Raw genomic sequence first — 7507 nt, forward strand, 5'->3', positions numbered from 1 at the left:
AGGCCTAATTTTTAGTTCTAGCTCTGACACTAGCTGTGTCATGATGTCACAACCTCTGAGCCTCAATGTCTTCAAATAGTATCTCTCCTGGTTACCTCATAGAGTTATTATCTGTTTCCGTTATTTGTCCTTCATCTTTGATGAGGACCATTGACGTCATGGATGTCTTGACTTATGTGTGAATTACAAGGATCAAATGAGATAGATTAGGTTAATTTGTATAGCATTTTCTATTGTTCAGAATACTTTAAGGGGTCATCATTATTATTATGGAAACAGCTGGGCAGCTGTGTACATCCCGTGATAAATTCTGAAGGCCAGTATTTCAATCCTCCCAATGAACCCTGTCCTCAAATCATAAAACTTCCATTATAGAAATGATGATCAACCAATTCCTGCTCTCCAACCCCTAAACACAGGCAAAGGAAAAAATGTCCTGTCGGGCCTGGGATAATTGGGGCATTAAAGGAAATGCATTTCTCACCCTATTTTGTGTCTGATTGAAAAGTACTTTACAGTAATTTAGACCAGTCGCACCTCTTCTATAATCAGAGCCCAAGAAGCTCAGACAAGCTGAAAATTGGGTCACTCCTTGGGTTCTGGATCCTCCAGCTCTTGGAAGACAGAACACAAGGAGCTCAGTCTTCCTTCTCTTCCTCTCTGCCCCCTTCCCTCTGAAAAACTAATGGTGCATCTAGCTTGCGGACTCTGGCCCAGGGCTGACCATCCCCTTCCTCAGCCAGAGAGGCAAAACAAAGAAAATACGCCCAGAAAATGCCAAATGCATAAGCATAAGAGTAGGAAAGATAAGGTTCGAAACAATGATGGGAAGGAGAAAATGAAGAAATGTAACTCTTTTTTTTTTAATGAAGAGAGTGGAATGGGATGCCTCAGAATTAGGGCTATAAATGTTTTATGAAATGTGAAGGGAGACTCAGAAGAAAAAAATGAAGAAAATGAGAGATGAAAGGAAGTCTTGTTAGGAAAATGAAAGGAAGCGGAAAGAGACAGGGCTGAGGCAAAGCTAATGTTAAATGTGTAAAAGTAGTCTTTGCCAGCCAAGGCTGGAAGCCATGCTGGAAAGAAGAAATTCTATGTTCTGTTTTCTGAGAAAGAAGGAAATTCTTGGGAAAGTATTAAAAGGACTAGGAGAGAGGATTTAAAAAATGAGGAAATAAGAAAATGTCAAAAAAAAGAAGAAAAAAGAATTAAGAAATACTGTTTAAAAGACTATAAGAAGGCAACATAAAGAAAGAAAGTTAAAATCAAGGTATTAGAAAATAAAGGAGAAACAAAAAAAAACACAGAGGAGAAAAAGGAAAACTTCTGAGAAAATCATTCCAAAACCAACACAAATTTCAAGTATTAGCCTCTGCCCTGGCCTACAAACTGAACCATTCAAGAGATCATTATTCCACTGGATACCACACACACACACACACACACACACACACACACACACACACACACACACACACACACACACACACACACACACTATCTCAATTGTATGTAAAATATTAGAATTTTCCCTAGGGTATCATTGCAAACCCATGCAAATATTGAAGAGACGTCTTGACACAATGAATAATTCAGGAAGACCAAGGTTTAAGTATGCTAGATGTGGATTCATATGACCTGGATTCAAATCCTAACTAACTCTGCTACTTATTACCTCTGTGACCTTAGGAAATCATTTAAATTTTCTGAGCCTTGGTTTCCTCAGTTATAAAAATTAGAGAGTTGGACTATATTACCTCTCAGGTCCCTTTCAGCTCTACACAGATGCATTGTTTCCCATCTCTGATATACCACACAACGCTAGCTAAAATAAACAGGATCTTTCTGAATGGAAGGATTCCCCACACCAGATATAGACCCTTCGTGTACTCAAGTCCCTGTTACCAGTTCCCCAGTAATCCCTTGTTCTATATCCCCCTCAGAAAGTTTCAAAAGTACAGTGTGAAAATGGGCAGAAGGAGGAAATAACCCACAAAGATGGCACTGAGTTTACAAACCTGGGTGACCGAAAGAATATTGGTGCCCTCAGTAAGAAGTTAGGGAAATGGTTGGGTTTAAAAGACCATTAGTTCCATTTTGAACATATTGAGTTTGAGATATCTATAGGACATGAAAATGGAGAAAATCATTGGGAAGCTGATGATATAGGACTGGAGCTCAAGAGAAAGATGAGGACTGAATATGAGATTTCCATAATTGGCATAGAAATGATAGTTGAACCTATGAGAACTGATGAGATCACAGAGAGAGAAAGTATATAGAAGGGAAGAGGGCCTAGGAAAACACACACACACACACACACACACACACACACCCAAGGATTATGATCAGATGAGGAGAAGTAGGGAGACAGATCAAAGAAGATCACCAGGGAAGTGTAGTATTAAGAAAACCCAGGAGGAACCACATTATCAAGGTATTTGGACCTTGGAAGGGACCTCCATAGGCATCTAGTCCAAACCATACACAAAAGGAATTCCCACCATAAACATCCCAAACATACTGTCATCCAGACTGCTTGAATATTTGAGGAGGAGCCTATCGCCTTCAAACGCAGCCCATCCCACTTTTGGACAACTCTGTTAGGAAATTTCTCCTGACAAGTAGTCTGAATCCTAACCCTTGAACATAGCTACCCCCTTGCCACATACCCCCTGAGTCTTCTCCAGGTTAAACCTCCTGAATTCCCTCAACTAATCCTCATGTGACATGAACTCAAGGTCCTTCCTCATTCTGGTTGCCTTCCTTGGGTGATTCTCCAGGTTATCCATTAGAATGTGAGCTCCTTGAGGGCATGGACTCTGTCTTTTGCCTTTCGTATCCCCAGCTCTTAGCATAGTGCCTGACACATAGTAGGTACTTCATTAATGTTTATTGACTGACATCAGAGTCCTTAAATTTTGGTGCCCAGAACTCTTAGGCTATCTTAATTGTCCAAATACTTCACAATGAAGATCTAGCTCTAACATGGACACAAGAGGCCAAGTATAAATTAACCAGAAGCTGAAGGTGGGGAGGACAAAAAAGGGTAAAGATCAGTCTTAAGAAGGAGGTGAGAGCATGAATACATAAGACTTCAGCTATCCCAAAGACTTGCCAGGTTTCTCCAGAGCTTTGTTCCAAACTCTCCAGCCCCTACCCCCAGGGAAAGAAGACAAGCAGAGATCCAATAGTAAAGATTGTAGAGGTTCACACTTTTCCTGTAGCGTATCTCACTTTTTATATGAGGGATTAAGGGAATTACCTATTAAAGAATTTCAACAATCTTATTTATATTGCCTATGAAAGAAATTCTTATTTATTTGCTAAGTTCTATTTTCAAAATCTCCATAATATGGTGTTCTGGAATTCCTGCCGATGTGATATTTTGGATCTGCTGATAGAATTAGAGAACCTATCATGTGTAACACTTTAAAATACTCACAAGGGTTCTATCTATTTGAGAAAGATTTTTTTTTCTTGGTCCTAAAATATCTGCCAAGCTTCTCCCATTTTGTAATTATACCTCTAGTGGTATTCCAAAATCCTTCCATGTGTGATATTCCAGGTTCTAGAATTGCTTTCTCTATCAAATTTGGGACCTCTCCTTAGGGGGATATCCAGAATTCCTCTCTGCATATTTAGAACATGTTGAAATACCACTCACATGAGGGTCTTAAAATGTGACAGTGAAAAAGATCTAGAATATTTAGCTGTGTGAGCATTCCTTTAAATATACTCTGACTCTGTGTGATTCTTCTATCAGAGGATACCTCTTCATGTGAATGGAAGAAAGTTATGCTCTAGGGAAGATGGTGTCAAACTCAATTAGAAAGGGGCCACTAAACCATATATAAGGATCCCAGTTGACCACATATTGACTTAGAAAACCACATATTAACATTATCTATGTTCTATTGTACTTTTACCTATTTTGTTAAATGTTTTCCAATTACATTTTCATCTGTTTCCTGCCACACTTAGGAGTATTGCTGGACACGTTGGCCTGCCAATGCATATTTGACATCTCTGGTCTAGAACATTCCTTCCAGGATAGTTCTAGTCTTGGTCCCTAAAAATCACACTTTGAAATTTTTTCCATGGTAATAATGATATAGGTTAACACTAAGAGAGAACAGAATCCAGATGTCACACCAGTTTCAGGCTAATCTGTTGCTTCTAAGAAATATGCTACAATAGTATTTGACCAAGCAATACCATTTGTAGATCTTTATCCCAAAGAGATTGTATAAATGGGGAAAGGACGCACATGTACAAAAATATTTATAGCAGCTCTTTATGTGGTGGCCAAGAATTGGAAATTGAGGGGATGCCCATCAGTTGGGAAATGACTGAACAAGTTGTGGTATATGAATATAATAGAATACTATTGTGCTATAAGAAATGATGAGCAGGTAAACTTCAGAAAAACCTGAAAAGACTTGAATGAACTGATTCTGAGTAAAGTAAGCAGAATGAGAGCACTGTACACAGTAACAGCCACAATGTGCAATGACTAATGTTATAGATTTATCTCTTTTTGGCAATGCGAGAATCCAAGACAATTCCAAAGGACTCATGATGGAAAATGCTGTCCACATCCAGAAAAAGGACTGTGGAGTCTGAATGAAGATTGAAGCATATTATTGGCTCTCTTTTTCCTTTTTTGTTTGTTTCTTTTTTCCCATAGTTTCTCCCATTTTGGTTCTATTTCTTCTTTACAACATGACTAATGTGAAAATAGGTTCAATATGAGTGTATATACGCAACCTATATCAAATTGCGTGCCGACTTGGGGTAGGAGGATAGGAAAGATGGGGAGAAAATTTGGAACTCAAAATCTTATGGAAGTGAATGTTGAAAACTAAAAATAAATACTTTTTTTTAAAAAAAGGAAATATGCTACAAATCCAAGCAACAGACACCAAGTGGTTAGAGTTGCAAGCATCTAATAGGATCCATCCCTAAGCATGAGAGAGCTTAGAGATAATACATATGATAATGTAACTTGATTAGACATCTATGCAAATAAAGTCTTTTAAAAATAATAATAGAGATTAATTATCTCTATAATTGGTGAAAACATATATCTAGCAAAACTGTAAATCATGGTTTCTTAATTTTATTTGTTACCAAGTGCCACTTGGCTAAATCTTGGCTTTTTTATTTCTGAAGAAACTTTTACTTGGCTCTGCTACAGAACTTTCAAGTTTAAAAAATTGCCTTGGATCTCTACCTGTCCAAGTCACTTGCAGCTTTGATTTTAGAAGCCTTTATACCACTACATCTATTGGCTGGTTCTATTGGGAAGTACCTTAGCTCACCGAGTTAAATCTGAATCATAAGCCCTCTCCCATAGTTCAGTGTTTCATTTCTCATAAGTTCAGTATGGCTGCTGACTGAGATCTCTCCTTCTCCCTCCAGTGGCTCCTGACACAAGGAAGGAAAAAGTCAAAACCTTCTTAGCCAAATAATGGCAACATCATATTTGGAACGGAAAACATCACGACAGTTCCCACCCCACCACCCAGTCAGTATACAATTTAACCACCAGATCAACAAAGCCAGAAACACTCACTCTTCTAGCTCCCTACCCTTCTTTTACAAAGACTCACTTCTTGTTGGTGGTCCTACAGTGTAATAAACTGCTATAACCCCTGACTTCAAGGGTGTTTTGGTTTTTTTCAGCTAACCCTATCACTTTCTTTCTCCTTCTGCACTTTTATTTTACTTGGGAACAGTTTACTTGGGAAAAGGCTAACATTTGTAAATAGTTAAATAAATACTCCATCTATTCTGTATGTATCTTGTGTGTACTTAGTTATTTGTATTTTGCTTTCCTCAACAGAATGAGACCACTAAGGGCAAGCTCTATGCTGCTTTTATCTTTCTTTGTAACCCCAGTGCTTAGCCCAGTGCTTGGCATATCACAAACCTTTAATTAATGCTTGCTGACTGACGTATTATGTATCTTGGGATTTGCTCATCCTGCAGCAGATCATAGAAGCATGGATTCAGAACTAGAAGAGATTTTAGAGGTTGGTCCAATTGACTTACTTTAGAGATGAAGAAATGAGGGTCCAGAGGAATTAAGTTATTTGAAGCCCCAAGGCTTAACTACCCGGATTTTTTATATGAGTAGGTAAAGCAACTTTGGCCAGGGAATTCATCTAAGCAGGGATTTTTCACTTTTTTCTATCATAGATCCCCTTTGGCAGCCTGATGAAGATTAATAGACCCCATAAAAAATAATGTTTTTAAATGTACAAAGTACATAGAAGGTAGCCAATCACATTGAAATGTGATGATCTATAAATATTATACACACATTCATATATATGCACATATATATGTATTTAAATTCATGAACCTCCTGAAATATTCACTGGAAAAATTCATGGAACCTTTGGGCATACATGGGCACCAGGTTAAGAACTCTTGACATTCACTACATGCCAAGGCTATTAAAAAACAAAACAAAAAGCAAGTGTACTTGGATCAAGGAGTTTAGAAAACAGAGAGTAAATAGGAAGAGAAAGAACAAGGTCTGAGTACACTGTGTACTCTGAGGTCACATCAGCCCCCAAAGTCGCATTGTTTCCATTCAACTAGGTTTTATGCCTTTCTTTCCAGAAGCAGGAGTGCACATGAACCACTTGATAGTTTAGGAAATTTCTGAGGTGTTTTTTTAGTTTCTCAATTTCTTTTAGTAAAAATGACATTTACAATGATTACAGTCTTGCCTACTAGCAGGAGGGAGATTCCATCACCTTAGAGATGGCCCTGTCATCTCTGGTTGTCATGGTGATGGAGATTAGCAAGAACTGAGGGCCCCTGAGTCGAAGCAGCAGGGAAGCAGAGGCAGAGAGGCCCAGCGTGCTGCTTGACCAAATGGTAGGCAAGGTTGCTGGGTACACCTAATCCTGCTGTCACTGTGCCCTCTACCTGGGCACACTGCCTGCACCCATCCTCTGAAAACAACAGCTGGGCTCAGGCCAGGCCAGAGTGCTCCATCTGTTACTGCTGGCCCATCCTCCCTAGGGATGAGGCAGGTGTCTCTGAGATGGTCCTTATCCTTTAGTTCATCTTACCCTGTCTCCTAGGGAACATGGATTTGTAACTTAGATGAAAATTTTCCATCCAGATAGCAAGATTTTTTGACTACCACTTGCTGGGTCCTAGATGAAGCATCTAGACTCACTTTTCACTTCTTGCCTCCCTTGATACACCTGCTTAAAGACCACTAAATCAGATACATCTCAAGCAATCAACATCTACCACCAGAATATGTTGCAATATGATAAAGATCATATTTGCAGTTGACTATGCATAGTTTGATCCTACACCAGACACATCTGATGGTGACTCAACTGAAACCAGGGAAATTTTAAGATAGTGCTTGCATTAGGATAGATTTGCTCCCCTAGGTTAACTGGGGATTTTTCTTTTAGAGAAGGCCATTATACATATTCTTCAAAATAGAGCTTCTAGAAATTGAGGGTGACTT

Source organism: Notamacropus eugenii, chromosome 1 (assembly GCF_028372415.1).
Source record: "Notamacropus eugenii isolate mMacEug1 chromosome 1, mMacEug1.pri_v2, whole genome shotgun sequence".
In the NCBI taxonomy this organism is placed as follows: Eukaryota; Metazoa; Chordata; class Mammalia; order Diprotodontia; family Macropodidae; genus Notamacropus; species Notamacropus eugenii.